This window comes from Protopterus annectens, chromosome 3.part0, assembly GCF_019279795.1.
Source record: "Protopterus annectens isolate FY-2018-M chromosome 3.part0, PAN1.0, whole genome shotgun sequence".
NCBI classification, from domain to species: Eukaryota; Metazoa; Chordata; order Ceratodontiformes; family Protopteridae; genus Protopterus; species Protopterus annectens.
The window spans coordinates 1,163,083,650-1,163,106,068 of NC_056731.1; positions in this window are offsets into that span (position 1 = coordinate 1,163,083,650).

Here is a 22,419-nt window from a genome sequence, read left to right on the forward strand (position 1 = left end):
TAAAGGAGAAAGAGGACACCTCTACCTGGTTTCTCTGCTCAAGCAGAAATTATCATAGAGACTCCACCCACTTCAGTTTTTGACACCGATCCCTCATATATCCTCCTAATCAAACTTATATTTTTTTTCAGAAAATGCAAATGCTTTTATTGCCCTGCTCATAAAGTCCTAGCTTACTCAGTCAAATGCTTTTTCTGCATCAAGACCCATCAACAACAATCTTCTTATATTCTGCTTCTCTCTGGATTATCAGTGTTCTGTTAATGTTGTTAAATGTTTGCCCCCCATCCACAAAACCACATTGATCCATATCTATCAATTTGGGCATTACTTTTGCCATTCTTTTAGCCATTATAAACATGAACACTTTATAATCATGGTTTAGTATTGAAATGGGCCTGTATGAAGCTGGGTCTGATGGATCTTTACCCTCTTTAGGTAGTACAGCTACCACTGCTTTCTTCCAAGATCTTGGTACTTCTCTTCTTCTTAAAATACTGTCTTTCCTCTCCTACCTTCCAAACTTCCACAGGAATGCCATTTATTCCTGGGGACTTTCCTGTAGATTGATTATACATCACAATTGTTATCTCATCTCCTCCTATCCTAACCATTAGTAATTGAGCATCATCTACCTCTAACTTTGGCATATTTAATTCTTCAATAAACATTTCTATTTGTATATTTTCTTGATTTCCATATGTATCTGCTTTATATAGCCTTTCATAGGATTTTCCCAATAGTTCTAATACCTCTACAGGGTCTCTTGTTACCTTCCTTGTTATAGGCTTCTAAAGCTTGGCGACAGCCATTTCTGCTTTTTGTTGCCTGAGTCATTGTGCCAAAAGTTTTTGTGCTCTACTGTTATTATAAAAAACAGTTGCTTAACAACAATCTTTCTAAACCTATGCATATTATTGAGGTAATCCCTTATTTTAGGCTTAGCATTCTGCAGTTGACCCTCTTCTTGTTCTGTGAGATTTCCCCTATAATGCAATACTTTAACATTTGTCAGTCCCTCTAAATAATTCTTGTTACTTCTTAACCATAGCTCCCTTTCATTTATTTCCACCCTATTTTTAAACTCCACCTTAATTTTATCCCTCTCTCTAGCTATATTTTCAGAAGAAAATTGTATCCTCTCTAATAGCTCCTGAATAACCTCCACTGCCCATTCCTTAAATTCCTCTCTTTTCAAAAGATAGGTGGGAAAGCACCTGTGTCTCATTTTTATTTCATTACCCCGTGTTTTTATTTTAGTTATTATTGGCACATGATCTGAAACAGTTATTGGGTGCATATCAAGACCTTCAATTAAATGCACATGTTTCTGTGAAATGTCAATTCTGTCTAGCCTAGCCCAGTTTTTATATTTTGGGGAATAATATATAAATTCACTCCAAACTCCTATTACTGAATTCACATTTTCTATTCCAAATATTTTCATATATTTCTTCAAAAATCTACCCTCCTTTGTTATACTTTCCCTTGGCTCCCCAGACACATATTCACTGTTGCAAATCAAATTCCAGCCTCCACCTATAAGTAATATTCCTTGCTGAAAACAGATTATTTCTCCTAGAATTTTTTAAGCTCCATTATAGCAGTTTTAGTTAGAAGATAAATGCATGTCAGTGTAAACCTCCTCCCTTGCCAGTAGCCCCTTAGCACTACAAATCTGCCATTATTGTACTTTTTTTCTATCACTATTGGAGCTCCTTTTATAATTAATATAAGTACTAATCTTTTCCTTTTCCCCAGGTATTCTGCTGAATAACCATCCTGAAAACCTTTCTTTATTAAATTCACATGTTCAGTTCTTTTTAAATGTATCTCCTGTAACATAACTATTTTCACTCTACATTTTTAATATAGTTCACTGTTCTTTCTTTTTTGTATTTATCTGTGAGACCATTGATATTTAAAAACATTACAAAAAGCATTATTGCATTAAAAAGTTATTATTCTCACCTTTTATTTATAACACATTTTTGTTAAATGTGTAGTTCCAGCTATTGTGTTACATGCATACAATGTCTGACAGATTGAACTTTTATACAGTTGTTTCTTGTCATATCCATTGAGCCTATGTTACATCTTACAAAACATTTTGTTCTACTGAAAGCCCTCAAAGAAACACACCCCAATACCCCCCTAAAACCTATTAACATAATACTAACACACAGAACTATGTACATCTTCAAATACTGACATTTTAGCCTCATAATAGGAACACAAGTCAAAAACTGACAGCCACACTCATAGACTTGAGTTAACCTAAAAGAAAGGTTAAACATGCTAAGATACATGGTGCAGTCTGTGCTTCTACTAAGTGCTAATTGGATTTGTCTTTTCTTTATAGGTCTCCCAGCTGGGAAAACCCCAGAATAATTTCCAAGAGCATTATATCCTAGCCAGTTATTATTCTGTTTTTTTTTTCTTCAGCCAATCACTCTTCACCAACCTGTAGCCAATTTCTCTTTATCGGATTGTCTCCATGGAGACATAAGAAACAGGCAGCCAGTTTCTCTTTATCAGATTGTTTCCATGGAAATATGAAAAACAGCTGCAGAATTCTGAAAGCATACATGCATTTGCTAGAAAAAAAACGTATAATATTCAATATTCTTTTTAATTTCCTTGCTTACTCTTAAAACTTGCTACTAAATCAATCTAAGGTCTTAACCCAGTCATTTCCCCATAAAAGAATGAGAAAAAGTGCATTCATTTTTCTTTTGTCATGCTCTTTTAACCAGACTTTTTTTCATTGCATTGCCTACATTTCTTAAAACTGAACAAGAAGAGAGAAGGGAGAAAGAAAAGAAAAAAAAAACAGCAGCACCTGCTTCCAATTCCCATTACACTTAAAAATAACTGAGAAAACATTATTTTATAGCATGCAAAGAAAACCATACACCACAAAAATAGTACAAGTAAGAAAAAAAATCATTACTTACATTTAACTTTCTCCCTCCTCTTCCCCTCTCCAAAGCATTTTTGAACATTGATGACATGAAGTAGGGTATATGCTTTAGAGTCTCCCACAAGTCCAACAAATTCCAAAAAAGTCCAATATTTCCAGATTTTCTTGTTCTGTCATATTTCACACATAATTATTGCATTGTAATCCCACATTAAGTTACTGGTCTTATTACTATTCATCTCCATTTCCCAGATCCTGTCTCTGCTTTATTTCCAATGTACTCTTGATTTCTTCTAGTCAACTCTCATCCCCCTTCCTTTACTCCAACATTTTCTGATGAAATATTGGGAAAGATTTCACAGGTGCAATCTCACTGTGGTCTTTATTACCAGAAGAACAAGAAGCAGAATATCTTTCTGTATCACAACTCACTTTTTGTTGGACAAATTTTTGTATTTCCTCCTTAGTGTGTATTTAATTAAAAAATGATTGTGTCCCTCCAGGGAAGAATACTTTGAAGACAGCTGGGTACAGTAGTTTGAATCTCACACCTGTATCTCAACATTCCCTGAATAGTGGAATGAATTTGCTTCTCTTCTGTCTGGTGTACAATAAATAGTCATTCTCCACAAACACTCTGTTGTTTCCCACTTTTAGTACTTTGTCCTTTTGCCACAGTTTTGTCAAAATCACCTCATTCTGCTGTTAGGATTGTGTCTTTACTATTAGAGGTCTAGGTTGCTTTCTCATAGCCAAGTTTGTAGCATACACATGATGTGCTCTTTCAACTAATAACTCCTACTGTGTAATACCAGCTCAGTTGCTTATTTGTGTTTTCATAAATTAATGCAGTCTGTTCCTCCCAGTTCTCTGGTATAGCTGAAAATCTCAGGTTTTCCCTATGTGCTTTGTTCTCTAATTCTATTATTTTTTGAAACATCTCTTCCTAAGCAGTCTCATATTCAGTCAGCCTTTTCTTCATTTTGATCTCTGTTTTTTTTTTCAGCTTTATCACCTCATCTGAATATTTGTTTAAAGCTTCTTCTATTTTTCCAGCATTTTGTTGTTTATGTTGATATACTCCATCAGTGTTTCCTTTATTTTAACCAGGTTTCTGTGCTTGTCTTATAGCTTCCTGTAGATTACCGAAATTCATGTATGGAGGTTGCATTGCTTTTTGCTGAACAGCTGCAGAACTTTCCTGAATAAGTGTTTCTTCCTAACTTTTTGTAGCTGAATGTTTCCAGGTCCTCTGTGTTTCTTTTTTTCTGGAAGCCAGGCAGTACACTTACTAGCCAGTTATTGAAATTTACCCCTAAACACAAGTGTACTAGCCTTCTTTGCTGAATTTCTGTTTTCATACTGGGAGAGCTAGAATTAAGCTGTTACTCAATGTGCAGGCAGCTTGGTAGTCCTATGTTTCCTTGACTTAATAATTTTACATTCCTGGTCAGTTTTTAAGAAAATATTGTCATATTTGGATTTACAATAGTCAAAATGTAAATCATTAAGTATGTTATTTTATTATTTAAAGTGTGAGCCACTTCCAGACGTTTATTAATCTATAAATTATTGTATTTTATAATAAACTGAATGAGTTCAAAGCCATATCTATCAAACAAAACAGCAAGTTTTTGATAACCTTCCATTTCAACATTCATCCCATTAGGGAAGTTATAAAGTCTTAAACCTTTAGGTAGCCTCTTGTCTCTCAGACATTCATGTATCAGGCTGTAGCTTTTTCCAAGGACTTTAATACCAGATTCCAAATTACCCTTATTTTTCTATGTATCCAGTATAGCATTCACATTTGAAAAAGAGAAATCCATGTTGAGCCAAACATTCAGGTCAGCAGACTTCCATCTCTATGTTACTGATGAATCTGAATGTAGGATGTTCTCATCTAAGGGAACTGTGGCTGATGGTGTATTATTAGTATATGATTCACATGTAGTTGCTGAAACAAAGATGCAGGCTTCAGTTCTTAAAAAAGTCCCATTAACCATTTCCATTGATGACTTGTTGATGTTAGTAAAGGTAGTTTGCAGAATATTAGTTATTTGGTGACATTGGTGTAAAAGCAATAAAATCAGTTGAATAAGCTCTCCAGAGGATCCATTGCCTTAACTCATAGCTCCATCTGTGTTTGGTGATAAAACAAGTGATGTATCTGATTGATTGATGGTAGCATCCATGGTTTAAAAATAGATACCAGTAAACTGCCATTCTAAAAAATGAGACTATAAACCAGAAAAGGTTAGTATGTGTCCGTGCAGCCCAATACACAACTCAAAACCAGAACCCAGGCTCTCACATAGTGTCTAGTGGGTTAGAAAACCAGAAATCAAGGAAAAGGGTGCAATGTATGAGTATCAAATCAGATTTAATGGAGAGAGTCGAACAAAAGATAAAAAAACAAATGGTCAAGTGCTTTCATCCTTATCAAACCAGTAGGATTTCCCCAGAACCATTAACAAAATAAAGAAAATGGTTTATAAAACATCACAGAGCACAAAACAAAAGAAATACAAAAGCTTAAAGTACCAGCTACAACAGCATTAGAATGATACCCTGTTAAAAAAGGCAAGAATATACATGCAAAAGAAATTATAATTATACAAATATAAGTAATTGTAAGGTTCAGAAAGACATCATTGACTTCCCTTACATGTTGACTGTAGCTGTGCAGGGATCAAAGACCTATCCCATAGCGCTTTTTATTGACAGAATTTTAAAGGACTCCCTTTTTAACTATAAATATATTTTAAAAGATTTGTGCAGTTTTTAAGTAAATTCACAAAGAGTAGAATAATGAAAGCATTATTTTTTGGCAATTGACCTGGTAGACTTATTTACATGTATTCCACATGAGACAGGATTGGAATTCTTTATTCATCATTTTTTGAACATGAACATTTAGATGCTGCAACTATCAGCTTCCAAGTGGAACTGATGGAAATTATATAACCATTTCATTTATTTTGAGGGTGAGTGTTACAGGCAGATTAGGGTGGAGCCATGGGTGCAGCCTGTGCTCCCATTTACACAAATTTGGTAATGCTTAGTTGAAAATAAAAACAAATGTTTTCAATTCCATTCATAGGAATAACTGGAATTTCTATTTATGTTAACATGATGACATTTTCATCCTTTTGGTTGTACCTGAGGTCAATATACCTGACTTTATAGACTATATCGGTAAGAGTACTCCCTTCATGAGATTTACATATACAGTCACCAGAGACAATGTTAACTTCTTAGATGTCACCATTTTTAAGAATGGAACTCTGATTCCACAGTCTACCAGAAACCTACCTAATCAAATACCTTTTTTTTTCATTATAAAAGTTGCCATCCTTTTATTTTTAAGAACATAATTCAAGGTCAACTGGTTAGATTGGCAGGAATGAGTTTTTATGTCTCATTTGGTATTGAAATAGATAATATTGTTAAGATATTTTCAGAAAGGGGTTACTCCTGGGACTTAGTCAGCAAAGTAAGCTTGAAGGTCACAGCTTAATGGCGTAAAAAATGCATCTCCTATTAGGTTCAAGTTGTGACCAGACACAGCTGACTAATCAATCACCAATTGACGGGAGTTTGACCAAGAAGGCCATCAATAAGAATTTCATTATATCTTTTATGTTAAAATTTAATAGTGATTCTAATTATATTAAAGGGGGGGGGGGGGTTCTATATTATAAACCCGAAAACTTCAAATAGCGAATACATGTACATCGACACATAAAGGTCGATGTACAAAAACAGTGAAATACATAATCTGGAAAAATGAAAACACCGATTTGCTTGGCCAGCAGCACAATCATGGGTATGAGGAAATATATCCTTTTCCCCACTGTAGTGCAGTCTCGGAGTTGGTATATTTAAGTAGGGGGGTGTGGGGGGCACAGTCTCCCACATGGGGGGGGGGATGCAGGGGGGCTTGCCCCCCTGAAAAGTGTGTTAATTAAATTTTTTTTTGGTTTGTTTGAGCATACCTGCGTGGCGCTGTTTGTTGATTAAACACGTTTGGAGTTTTCATTTTCGCCAATTACATGTTTCGCTGTTTTTGTACATTGACCTTTATGTGTCGCTGTAGATGTATTTGTTATTTAAAGCTTTCGGGTTTATAATATAGACCCATTAAAGGGATAGTGAAAAATAATTGGAATATTTTTAAAACAACAGATGAGCAGATACTCAAGACACTGGGCAAGGAACCTAGCTTTTTTATATAAAACGGATACAAACTTAAAAGGAATTTTTGAAAAACAACACAAAAACATACACAATAATAGAAACACTAGTATATGTGGCTCCTGTCAAGAGTGCCCCTATATATAAGAACAGGAATACTTGGACCTCCACAGCTATTGCACTTCTAGAGTCTATTTTGTAAAAGGTAATTGTTTGACATCAGGAGTGATTTACTTGGCCACCTGCTCTAGCTCTTCCCTTTCAGTATAGGCAAGACAGAAAGACTCATTCTAAAAGGATTTATGAACATTGTAGTATACCACAAACTGCAGGCCAATTGACTGTAGCGCTAAGATACTTTATTGTAAAATGTACAATCAAAGTTCAAATTTCTTCCACAAAAATCAGTCTTCTCTAGCGCCTCGGCCACACTCGCCTTTAACAGAGTATACTATAATCTCTCATACTGACACCATTTTATAGTGTTTGTTACACCCACTTATTCAATTAAACAATTAAATAAAAAAACATTATTATAAAAACTTTTAAATATATTAGTAACTTATTAACATACTATCAATTATATTACAAAAAACTTTTCCATGTACATTCATGATTTAACCCTATAGGGCTCATTGTATTAAATTTCAAAATCATAAGAGCCTCCTTTTTCCTCAGTAAGCATTTTATTTGCTGTTCATTCATATATACTTTCCTTTCTATGCTATCTAACACTGTAGCTAGTAACCCCTCTGGGTTACCATTATGACATTTATTAAAATGTATTGCTATAGGGCTAGTCTGTTTATTATTTTTAATATTTCTAATGTGCTCTTTTACTCTGCAGGATAACTGTCTTTTAGTTTCTCCTCCATAAAATTTATTACATGAACACTTGAGACCAAACCCTCTCAGTTTTACAATTAAAAGTTCCATTAGTTTGAAATATAACTCCGTTAATGTTAGTAAATTCTTTGATTATATATTACATACACTACATTTACCACATACTTGTGTTCCCTGTTTGTCAATTGGCTTACCAACTGTCATTTTTGGCATATTAAACTTACTATGGACTATAAAATCCTTAATGCTTCTCTCCCTTCTAAAGGCGAAGCACATTTTTTTACACTGTAAGAAATCAACCTCCCTCTTAACCACTCTCCAACTATGTTTAACCTATTCCAAAAATTTTTCAGACAATATAGAATAGGTGGAAGTGAAATATATACATTCACTGTCATTATTTCTACTAACACCATTCCTATTTCTATATTTTCTATTATTTAAAACTTTATTTAAACTCTCTCTCTTAAATCTACTTCATGGTAGCCCTTCAAACAAAATTTATTATAACTCTCATTTAGTTCTGCTTTTACTTCAGCTGGATTACTACATAGTCTCTTAATTCTTACAAATTCAGTATATGATATAGATTTAATAGTATGGGGAGGGTGATAACTTTCACCATGCAAAATAGAATTAGTTTCTTTAAACTTTCTATGTATGTTAGTACTAATATATTTTCCTACTTGTCCTTTTAACACTACATGTAAATAAATTACTTCATTTCCCATTTGTAAACCATCAAATCTCACTCCAATATTATTCTCATGTATTTGATTCATAAATTTATGGATTTGATCTTGCCCTCCTTTGCAAATAAATATTAAATCATCAATAAAATGAAAATATTTACACACATACTTAATAAAAAATGATTAGTATATATATATATATATATATATATATATATATATATATATATATATATATATATATGTATTTTCAAAACCCATAAAAATATTTGCATAACTTGGAGCAAAGGCTGCCCCGATAGCTGTTCCTTGTAACTGTTTATAAAGACTTCCATTAAATTCAAATATGTTGTTATTAAACATACCATAATCAAATCAACAACATATTCAACTACTGGATTCTCACCTAAATAATATTTTATAGCTTGAATTCCATCTTGGTGTTTAATGTTGGTATACAAGCTAACAACATCTATGACAAGGAAGTACATATCTTGTTCCCATTTTATGTTACTAATTTTATCCAACAAATCAAATACATCTCTACAGTTTCTTTACTGTAGGCAGAAAATATTCATGAAGGAGACATGCTAAATTTTGAAAAAAACTACCACATGCCGAAACTATAGGACGTCCCAGTGGGTCAGTCATATTTTTATGGATCTTAGGAACACAGTAAAAGCATGGCATCCTAGGATTTTTAATATTAAATTTTTCTTGCACATCTTTTTGTGAAAAATAATGTAATCTATGTCCTTTATTTAACAAGTCACTGTATTCCTTTTGTGCTTTTTCATATTCCTCCATGCTATTTTTTTCATAAACATGTTCATTATTCAGATGTGCATAACACATTGTTAGATACTGTACATAGTTTAAAATAACCAATCTGCCACCTTTATCAGCAGGTTTGAATATTAATTCAGCATTTTGACTTAATTTTTAAGACATTCCCACTCTTCCTTGTTCATATTATAGTTCACATTCTTTTTATATTTTAAAAATGCATGAACTTCTTTTTCAATTTTGTGATTAAGTGATATATTAAAATACTTAATACTTTCATTTCTCTGTGGGGGCATAAAATCACTTTTTACCTTAACTCCATCTGTATTTAGTTTACAATAAGCATTTACAAATTCATTTGAGTGGCAAGAATAAAAACTATCATCAGTACTAATTAATTCCGCACTTGTATCTTCTTCATATAAAGTATTATCAATAACATCAGTTCTAAAATAATCCAATAAATTTAATTTACGACTAAAACAGAAAATATCCCCTTTTAGTTCATGTAGTCTTGGCAGGACAGTTGGTACAAATTTTAAACCTTTATCAAGAACACTTAATAAACAGTCTGATAGTTCATATCCAGACAAATTAACAACATACTTCCAGTCAGTTGATTCAACATTTAAAAATTTAGTCCCATTTACCGCGTTTAAATGTTCGCTGGTATGTATTATATTCCTTCTGATGTCCCTGTCCATTCCAGCTCCGCTTACGGCTTGCCTGCGCCCCACAAAAAGTATTTAAATAATTACCATTCCCTGGCTTGGGGAGTACTGGAAATTCTTCCCCATCCATTTCACCTTCCGTAAACGATGCACAACTTTCTCCTGATGTGTAGACGCGTCCTCCCTTGTTCACATTGTTCCTCTTCTGTTCAAACTGAACCTGTTGACGTTTTGCTTTTGGATTGGTAGCCACTTGAAAGGCTCATTTATTTTCTTAGTCACGTAAATCACGAAACAGTTTGTTCTTTTTCCTTTCAATAACCTCTTGTTCAAACACCATCAGTTGTTCATTAGTTTTAATAATAAATTGTTGCAATTCATCATGAGTAACTTTATTGGTAATGTCCTTACACACTCCCTTGATTTCCTCTCTTAATTTTTGTTTTTTAAGCATGTCTCTTTCTACTAAAATGCAAACCTATTCAAGGCTGCATTTATGAGCCACAGCGACCCATCTATCATGAAACTGCTTATCCTCCACTGGGATAAATCAAAAGGAGTAGAAGAATTTTTTTCAGTTCGAAGTCCCCTTGGGGTAATTTCTAGTTCCTCATACCTTTGTAAACTTTGTAAGTTCAGAAACACCGAAGTCTGTTTAAACAATAATTTCTCAACTTCCATAAACATATCACAAACTTCTGGTATAACTGTAGTCTCCTTTTTTCTACCAATTTTTGAAAACGGATTCTGCTGCCATAATTTCCTCTCCTGTTCCCATTTATTAAATACTGTGGTGATAACCTCTGTAGAACTATGAATTTCTTCTCTACCTTGTACCACCGATGTAGTTGATGAGCCATTCACTCCATTTGTTGTTATCAAGAAATTATCGATTGACTTATGTGTAACATTCATGGCAGTCTCACGGAACATCCTCGGTAGCACCGAAAAAGAATCACTGGCCATATAACTTGAAGAACCACAACCAAATACACCAAAGCTTTGTAATATACCACAAACTGCAGGCCAATTCTACTGTAGTGCTAAGATAATTTATTGTAAAATGTACAAAGTTCAATTTTCTTCCACAGAAATCAGTTTTCTCTAGCGCCTCGGCCACACTCGCCTTTAACAGAGTATACTATAATCTCTCATACTGACACCATTTTATAGTGTTTGTTACACCCACTTATTCAATTAAACAATTAAATAAAAAACATTATTATAAAAACTTTTAAATATATTAGTAACTTATTAACATACTATCAATTATATTACAAAAAACTTTTCCATGTACATTCATGATTTAACCCTAAAGGGCTCATTGTATTAAATTTCAAAATCATAAGAGCCTCCTTTTTCCTCAGTAAGCATTTTAATTGCTGTTCATTCATATATACATTCCTTTATATGCTATCTAACACCGTAGCTAGTACCCCCTCTGGGTTACCATTATGATATTTATTAAAATGTATTGCTATAGGGTTAGTCTGTTTATTATTTTTAATATCTCTAATGTGCTCTTTTACTCTGCAGGAGAACTGTCTTTTAGTTTCTCCTACATAAAATTTATTACATGAACACTTGAGACCATATATAACCCTCTCAGTTATACAATTAAAAGTTCCATTAGTTTGAAATATAACTCTGTTAATGTTAGTAAATTCTTTGATTATATATTTACATACACCACATTTACCACGTACTTGTGTTCTCTGTTTGTCAATTGGCTTACCAACTGTCATTTTTGGCATATTAAACTTACTATAGACTATAAAATCCTTAATGCTTCTCCCCCTTCTAAAGGTGAAGCACATTTTTTTACACTGTAAGAAATCAACCTCCCTTTTAACCACTCTCGAACTATGTTTAACTTGTTCCAAAACTTTTTCAGACAATATAGAATAGGTGGAAGTGAAATATATACATTCACTGTCACTGAAAAACAACACAAAAACATATACAATAATAGAAACACTAGTAAATGTGGCTCCTGTCAAGAGTGCCCCTATATATAAGAACAGGAATACTTGGACTTCCACAACTATTGCACTTCTAGAGTCTATTTTGTAAAAAGTAATTGTTTGACTTCAGGTGTGATTTACCTGGCCACCTGCTCTAGCTCTTCCCCTTCAGTATAGGCAAGACAGAAAGACTCACTCATTCTAAAAGGATTTATGAACATTGTTATGATATCTACACTGGAAACACTAACTAAGCATTGTATAAACATTTGTTACAGTGTAATAACTTCAAAAAGTTTACATTTGGAATCATTGAAGTGTTGAGTCTAGAATGATGGACCATCAGGAGAACCATATTGAATATAAGGAATTGTTATGGCAGCTTAAGCTGAATGCTTCAGCCACCTGGGCCAAATGAATATATATTAATCAATAAGATTTTAAAGATGAGGGAAACTAGGTTGTGATTTTGTTGATTTTAGTATGTTAATCAAGCTTTATGACTAGAACTGTATTTTTAATAATATTCAATATGGTTTTAAACTCGCTCCTTTGACTCATGATTTAGTAATATTTTCCACAAAGTACATATTTATATGTACATGTTGATATATATGAATCTATTTTTCATTGCCAGTTCATATGAGTTAGTCTTGTTATATTTATATATTTTTTATCATATTTTTTTATTTATTAACTTACAATTTTGACTGTGTAAGAGTTTTATTTATCAATAGTTTTTATTCAGTTACTCCAACAGTTTATTAATTCAGCTTTTGTAGCTTTTAAATACTGTTCATACAATAATAATTTTTCTTGCATGTATACACTTGCCCTTTTTATAAGATATCAGTTCTAATGTTGTTATACCTGGCACTTTAAACTTTAGTATTCCTTCTGTCACATGTTCTATGATGTTTTATAAGCCATTGCCTTCATTTTATTCATGGTTCTGATAAAGTTCTACTGGTTCAGTGAGGATGAAAGAGCTTGACCATTTGAGTTTTTATCTTTTATTCGACACTTTTAATTAAATCTGATTCCATAATCATACATTTCTCTCTTTTCCTTGATTTTTGGTTTTCCACCCCCCTGGCCACTACATAAGCCTGGGTTCTGGTTTACAGTTGTTTTAAACATGGCTTTACTGCAAGCAGACAAAGTAATCAAAGGAGTGACACAACTCTTTCAGCATTACTATCAATGTCATAAGCTATACTTTAACAATGTTCTGAATATGTGTCATTACAGTCATTGTCAAGCATTTGTGTAGTACATACCCTGCACCTCTCAGCAGATCAATATCTGTAAACAAACATGAGTAAAATAGAAAGTTCACATTACAGTATTATTTGAGAAAAAAAAATTACATTAGTAAATAATGCAATTTTATAATGGCAGTACATAATGACAGACTCTGGGAATGTCATGAATTTGCAAAGTATGGGTGAGTGATTAGTTTGGTTATTTAGGTTATATCCTTGTGGTCAAACAACATATCCTACCACAGCTAGAGTATAACTTCTCTACCAAACAAATGTATGGTACCTCATAGCTTGGAAGATGGATCACAGGCACAAAACAATCAAATTTCTAGCACTTATGCATTAAAATAGAGATACTTAATTACATGAAACTGGATCCACAGTGAGACTAAAAATAGCAACAGTAGACTGTTTTCACCCCACAGGGCTTCCTTGGTTCCAAAAAGTTTGATGCAAGATCTCAATTGATTTTAAATATATAATTAAAGTCACGTGACCGGTTCACATTCAAAATTACAAAACAATAACATATAAATCATTTAAGAAACCTCAGCTATTATTATATAGTTCTACTTACAATTTCTAAATATTTTAAAACTGTTGGGCAAAATAGAACAAAGTAAATCTAATCTAGGCAGTTTGTTTCCCAACTAAAAAAAGCAAAATATATTATCAACAACATATAGTAAGGAGATCTGAGGGTGCACTGCATACAAAAGACAATCTGTTAAATAGTGACAACTTGGGGATAGTCTGTAAAAAGCATCCAAAATAGCTGAATAGTCAGTCAAATAAAGTAGTATTAAGGTACATTACAGTAAGACGATGCCTAAAAATAATTGATAAATTCAAATGAGACAGTCATAAACAACTTAGACATGATTTTCAATAATATATCAATCAACAATAAAACAGTGAATAACTAAGAAATATGTCAGTATAAAATATACACAAAATTCATTCAGTGTAATTCATCATACCTTAAAAAATTCAAGATAAAACAATTTCAATTTATACTACATATTAAAAATGTTCTTTTAATCCTAGGCTAAAAAGTGCCACTGCATTTACAATCCAAACTTGTCCTTTTCAGTTTATCAAGAAAGTGTATCCTAATTAATCTGGTCCATACTTTATCAAAATGAATAAAAGTAAAAAAAAATCACAGCTGGATGTTGCCTGGTATGTTTGTATAATGTATTGCTATCCATGCTACTCTAAATGTCACTAATGCTCATGAATCTGACTTTTGAAACATCTAGATAACTTTCCTTTGTTAGTACTACAGTCTGGTCTGCAATCATCTATATCTCCATGAAGTGCTACCCTTTGTCTCTCACAATACTACAAACACTTGATAATGGATGTTAAGAACTCTCTGTTTTTTACCACCTGTGTCTGTGTAGCAAGTACAATGATATAGTCCAGTTTTTGACATTGATTCTCAGTTATGATTCTGAAAGCATGTAATTTAGCCTTAGATTTCCTGTGGCACTCCAGCTTTTAATGTTGCTGAATATCAGCTTTAGCATGCTTCCAATTACAGCTTGGTTGCCCAGTTGAAAACATTTGCATGATCTGTCTGTATTAGTGTTGCAAAGAAAAGTAACTTTCAAAGCAATACTGGGGATTCTGTCTGACAAAATGGGCCAGACAATTACAATTTTAATCTATGACTCTGACACTGCTGAAGAGAGCTTCCAGACTTCCTTTTTTTATCTGTGGAGGCTTTGAGTGAAAGGAGATGATACAAGGCAACTGTTTTCACATTCTCTGTAATAGTGATACATCTGATGTACACACTGATATCATCAGTGAACAGTTAGTCTTGCTGATTTCATTTTGTTGCTTCACAGTAAATGGGACTCCCATGACTGACTATACATCTGAGGCTGCATTGGGATAAACGTGAAAGAATAACGGCCACAGCAATGCATTTCTTCTTCTTCTCCCTCCATACTTCCCCCTCACCCTCCATCACGGCTTTCTGTGTACCCCTCTAAGGTTAGTAAGGGCAAAGCAGAAAAAGTGCCAAAGTGTGTTTCAGGTGCTTGCAATCATGCAACCCACTCAAACAGCTCATCAAAACTCAAATAGAACAGACACTCTCTGGGGACAGAATCTTTAGATTGTTTTACAGAACCAAACAGATGCTTTTTAAACATTGCACACATGAAACAATTTTAAACTACCTCTACATGAAAGGTTCCAGCTCCAGCCATTTAGAAATATTGTTCCCTTTACCTGAAATGTCTATACTTTCCAAGTGCCAAGTCTCACTTAACGTCCCACCGCCCACTTATATACCTAAAGTGCATGGATATTATTTGTTGCTACAATAAAATGCAAGGCCAACTTCTAGAAATCCCCAAACTTTTCCACACTTTTCATACTGGAAATATTTTATACAATGGAAATAATATGAAAGTGATGTGTTTTTCAGCCTTCTAATCGGAGTTCAGTCCCTGCATTGGACATGTTTTAGAATGCTTTAACCCAGTACTCCAGTAATTTCAGTAACATATAAAATGGTGTCAGAAATAATGTTCTTCAGCTGCTGAAAAAATCAAGCATCTGTCAGTTAATACTTATAATCTGCCTGCAGGGATCTTCAGAGTATTTCCACCACAACACTTCCCCTCTGAGATGATTGTTCTGATTCTACTTTTCAAAAATGGTGTCTGCAAACATGTTTGATATGCAGAGTACACCTGCATACATATACACACTTCTACACGCACACACACACACACACACACATATATATATATATATATATATATATATATATATATAAGTATAGATATGGATGCATACATATATGCATATGTATAAAATATGCTACATTTTTATACATACATATATGTATATATATATATATATATATATATATATATATATATATAGAGAGAGAGAGATACACGTGCACACACACACACACACACACACACACACACACACACACACACACACACACACACACACACATGCACATACAGGGGTATAGCCAGGGTGTATAATCCATGTCATGCAGTTTTTAATTATTTTGTGCAATGGTTATATATTTTGTGCATGACCCTTTTTCAGAATGTGTATTAGCCTGTTTTTTTTTTCTTCTTCTTCTTTTGCTTAAACGTTGTCAATTTCAGCTTTTTATCACTACTGAAAATATATAATGTCCAGAAATATGCGCTGGCTCAGATGAGTGACTGCTACACTTGGGTGGAGGCACTGGAGGGGCAACCACATTATGGAAGTTGTTAAACCTGATGGGCTACTTTTTGGAAGCTGGCACACAATTCCAAAATCCTGGCTACATGATTTAAACATGTGTGTGGATATTATAGCTCTCAACTTCCCTTGATTTTCTGGTACGTTACTGAGGACTAGTGTTCATCGGTAATGACAGATATTTGAGTTTCATACTTTTGTTGTTTAGAAATATGTGTGTTGATGCAAAATTGTTGTTCTATTATTTTTAAGTGAATTACAGAAATATTTAAACATTTATCTTGAATTTGGGGCTCAGAACCCCCATTATTTTGTCTTTTTCCCCAATTCTTAAGCAAAGAAGTTCAGAAGGCATGTGGGCATCTTACGTTATAGGTTATTTTTATACACACACACACACACACACACACACACACACACACACACACACACACACACACACACACACACACACACACACACTGAGGCTGACATCAGGCAAACTGCAAGCTGCTAAGAAAATATATTATAAAGCTGATAAAACACAAGGACAATTGGAAATTAATGTCTAAACTAACTGTATTTGAAGTAATTAATATTGTAACAGAGATAAAAGAACTGGAAGTGGGATCTTAGAAAATGGTAGGAGCAAATTGCACAGGAAAAAATAGAAATTGTGGGAATAATGCATGCAGATTAATATTTTGGAGGAGGAGTGAAGTTTAAGGGAAGGCAGGAATTGATCAATTTATGTAATGTTGGACTGATGATAATTGCATAAAAGAATACATGTGCTATATAATGTTTGTAACATGTTAACATGGTTTGTTTTCTTTTATTTAAATATATTTTTGCTTATGTCTTTTTTGAGAGGTATGTTTATTTATTTTTTAAATACCTTTATTGAATTATCACTCTTGACACAGGCAAACTTACATTTATATAAAAGTTGGGATTCATGGGATTCATCAATGCCTTCACTAAATGCACACCATTCTGAGTGAATAGACAGCACAAACATAACTCACACGTGCTTCCTCCTAATTTTAGTTTTCCTACTGATTTTACTGCAGCCTTTAATACTGAGGAGAATTCATAAGGTTACCACAAAGTGTAGACTACATGTACACTTAGTACAATCCTTCTGAGTGACGAGAAAGGACAAAAAATGTGGTAGTAATGTTCTAGAATACAGATTGTTATACTTAGTGTAGGCATTAACAAATCTGGCTCAAGAAATAAAAAACAAGAGGGACAGCTGCAGGCAGTGGAATATCCAAAGCAACAAATCATAATTCTTTTGCTGGGAAATAAGGATTTCCTTTTCTTCCCACTGAAATACCTCTTTCAGGTCTCAGAAACAGATAGCACTTCTGAACTTTCAGCATGTGAAGAAATCACTGAAGAAAAACATTGTTCTATCCCCACTTCTTCTAACTGAGAATGAGTGTCAGGTAAGTGGTAACTATTTTTCTTTGAATTTGAAACATTAACATTCCTTAGCAAATGCATAGATACAGAAGAAGTAACATTCAACTTTTTGCTTTCTTTTGCTGAGAGTCTACCCAGCAGAAGACCAACTCAATTTAGGGGCAGTATCCCAGGGATCAGGCATTCTAGCTTGCTTATGCAGTAGCCCATGAGCAGCTCCTGCCCCTGAGACTGATAAAGAGTAGTTCTCCCTTACCCATTGAGGACATCCCTGCAGCCAGAGAGGACATGTGTAACTTTTGGTCCTTCATGGCTTCCCAAGAAGTTAAACCAGAGACTGAGCAACATCAGTGAGCGGTCTGATTACATGTCCAGCCACAGCAGAGTCACCTATCAGCAGCTGATGCGGTGAAGGAGCTGGCCTGATGCCCAAAGACTCCCTGGCAGTTTTCTTCTTCTTCTTTCATAAAGAGGAAGGCAGAACCAAGGAAACTGGTAACTGCTCCATGTTCCAGCCAAAAAAGAAGCCTAAAAGATGGGTAGTGGAGCCTTTAAGTTAGTAAACCTCCTGAAAGGAAAAATAAGGAATTTGAGATAAAAAAAATTACAGTACCCTAAACAAAATACCCTGTCCCTATCATAAAAATTCTGCAAAAATATGTTTAAAAAAAGTAAAAAAAAATATTTTACACATTTTTTTCACACTTGTGTTCACATAATAAACCTTCCCTGCAAGGCATGATAGTCATAAAAATACATGTCCTAGTATAAAAATAATATATTCACAGAAAAACACATTTTCTTCTGAAAAATAAAATTGTAGAAGGTTTTCTCTAGTAGAGTACGTATCTGCTCAGCCTTGAAGAATCACTAGCCAATTGTCAGTTCCACAAAGTTCACAGAGACAGCACACTTCGACGTCAAGAAAGCTCTGAAGCTTCTGGTACTCAAACTGCCTTTTTTATGTGGCTATACTTGTGATCCTGGCATTTATGACACATAGAAGGTCCACTGAAGCCTTGAATATGGATGGATACTGATCACATCTTTGGACAAGATCTGACTCAAATAATTTAGGCTATTGCAACAGTGATGTAATGTTAAACATTTGTGTTTATGACAACTTAACAGATCAGTCTGTGTACTCTCTATCTTCTCTTCCAATGATGAAAATGTCAAGGGATTCTAGAATAAAAATGAGAACATTTTACAACTTACTTAAAACCCATCCTAAGCCTTTTTCCCTCCAGTATTTTATCTACAAATACAAATGCCATCTTATTTTGTCATAAAGACTATTTTTATCTTTCAAGATTCATATAATGCTGATATATGTAAAGTGATAACAGAAAGTACGAAGTCTATAAAGAGAATCTTGATTACATCTCATCGTCATAGGTAGTTACAAGGCCTGTAGTCCACAGGACCATTAAGGAGTCTAGTTCATATTCCCAGATGTTCCTGAGCACTGTCTGGTTAAGTGACTTGCTAAAAGTCACAGAGTAGGTAAATGATGGCCAAGGGAATCAAACCCCACACGACAGAGACTACAGATCTCATTCTTAGCCGTCTGTGCCAACTGCCAAACTGACAGCTTTCACACTTGAACCTTAATGGGTAATAAGTCCTTTATTTCTGCTGTCAGCTCTTTGGCATCAAAAATCATTTTCTAGTTTTAGAGCAACTTATTGGAGTTTGGCTTCTGTGGGCACAAGTGTTTTTTTTTTTTGTTTGTTTGTTTGTTTTTTCCTGAGTAAAAAAGAGATGCTGGTGTGATGGCCCTTCTTCTGTATCAAAGAATCTAAATCCTTGAGAGCTACAAATTGAATGAATGCAGTGTGTGAAGGTGGGTGGAATATGTATTCCCCCGTCTTCCTCTATATAGTTCATTTTTTATGATGAGCATTTCAAAGTGTTGTGCTCTAGCTAGATATACAGACCAATTGTGCAAACACAGGCTGAATATTGTTTAGTTAAATTATTAAAGCAAGATATTTACTGAATTTCCGTATACAGGAAAAAAGTTCAGTAATCACATACAGATAGAAAATAAGTTACCCAAAATGAAGCATAGGCTTGTCTTGTGTCACTGCTGTCTTTCAAAAGAAAAAAAAAGTAACAGACTTCCTCAATTGATAAGCTATTTATTTTTAAAGTACATTATTGATATCCGCTACTACTTTAGGAAAAATAATCCATTTCTCACTACCCACTCAGTAAATCTTTTTTATTGCTGCCTGTCTACCGCAGCCAAAAATCTGTATTCCAGATAAATAATTGTGCTGGAACCCCTATGTAGTCTAAATCAATTTGCAGAATCACTTTGAGAACTTCTAAAAGAATAAACATAACAATCCTTCACTTCAGTGTTGCTCAGATCTGTACTACTTTCCTCAGCACAAACATATTGTATTCAGTTTTAGTAATGACTCCAGTTACACACTGCTTGAAAACGCTTATTTCTGCTAAGCAAGTGATGCAGACTTGAAGCTTTCCACCACACTATGTATAATAAGGCGGAAATACCTATCCTATTTTATACTATGTAGTGATTGGAAATTATGATTTTACTAAACCATTAATAATGAGTTCCTTCCCTTGTTAGTTATTTTTTGTACTGTAAAATAAAAAAATAAAAATAGCCTAAAATACGGATTTTTCTTTAAGTCAGTCCATCAGTGTCACAATGTTGTACTGCCACCTTCTGGAGCAACTCTGTATATATTATTTTTTCTGATTATATCAAGATTTTAAAGAGCAGCATACATTTAACTGCATGAACTTTACTAAACAAAAAAGCTTCAGAACAAAAAACAAATTGCCATGCACAAATTGGTTATTAATGATAGCAAATGGCCTACTTATCTCATCACTGCAAACAGTTCTGAACAATATTAACAATACCTGCGGCAACAGTAATTATACAAAAGTGTCTGATTTTGACATGGCAGAAAGTTACAAAAATATCACATACTCCTGTCTGTTGACTGTATCAGTCTCATGTAAATGACAACTCTAGCTTTTTGTACTGCAAGCATTCTTAGTAATGAATGAGGGTTTATGATTAGTTTACTGCAGTTATGCACCCAAAAACAAGAGAATGATATGTTGCAATAAATACACCCTGGGATAAAGAAAGGACAAACATGAGTGGTAGCTCTAATACAAGTGGCCATCTTCTGCTCCCAGAGGGTCTCATCTTCTGCTGGGTCTACCAAACTCTCCTTGATGCCAAAGAGATCACGGTTTCATGGAGCAACATCACACTGCTGCTAAGGGAAGTTTTCCAGCTTATAGCCTTTCACTGCCATCCCAAGGAGGGGAAGGGACAGGATTCATCCAAGCAAGCGATGAGCAACAGACCTCTGGTATATTTTCCAAATCACCATGTGTGTTCCAAGCTCCACACCCTGTAGATACTACTTCCCACATGTCCCTTGCCTCCACCAGAGATAACCTGCAGAGGTGTGTCAGAGTGCATACCCTCTCCCTAAGGATGGACATGCCAGACCTCCTTGAATGTGCTATCAAACCCTAAGCCACTAGCTTCACTGTGATCACCTGAGCTGTAGTCAGAGTAACTGATGAGGCAGTGGTGGAATTTTGTGCCTGGCACAATATGCTAGCTGATGGAAGATGGTTAGCAAGTATGCACATGGCATATGGCATATGAATACTGATGGAATGTGCTATACAACACCACTGTGCACACTCTTTCTCTATTTATATACTGTATATGCATTATGTGAACTATTTTTCAGCACATGTTGTGTACACCTCTATGGAGCATATATGCACACATCAAGACATATTGCATACCACGTATAAAATGGCACATCAATGTATGTCACATCATATCACACAAGTGTTACACTATGACCCTTTCAGTCCAGTGATATGTCACTTTTCATTACATTATGCATATGTGTGATTCTTCTTCTTCCATTCTTGTTGTCATGTCTGTTGTACATAAACAATAAGATATGGGTCTCTCACCAAGACAGATATTGTTTGCAGCAATACAAAGTATTACTATAATATATTTACATATTTGCCTACAGTACCTGCTAGTACATGCTGTCTTCACTGTCACATGTTGCCCCCTTAAATCATGGACATTACATGTTTCAGCTGTAGTCCTATTAACTAGAACCTAAGAAACACATATACATTCCCTGTATTACTTACTAGTCATATGTGGACGTTATGAGACCTACCTACAGCTTAATGTCTGCAACTGAATATCCTGCAAAGACAACTGCTGTATGTGTAGGGCATGACTTGCTATATTCCTGTACTATGCTGAGGTTTTAATACTGGCGTACATATACTGGTCACTTACCTACTGCTCTCATGACAGACTCCTGAACCTGCTTCCAACTGTTCTCCGAGTGGTACTACTGTTATTTGGAGTGGCTATGCATGCAGTCTGTG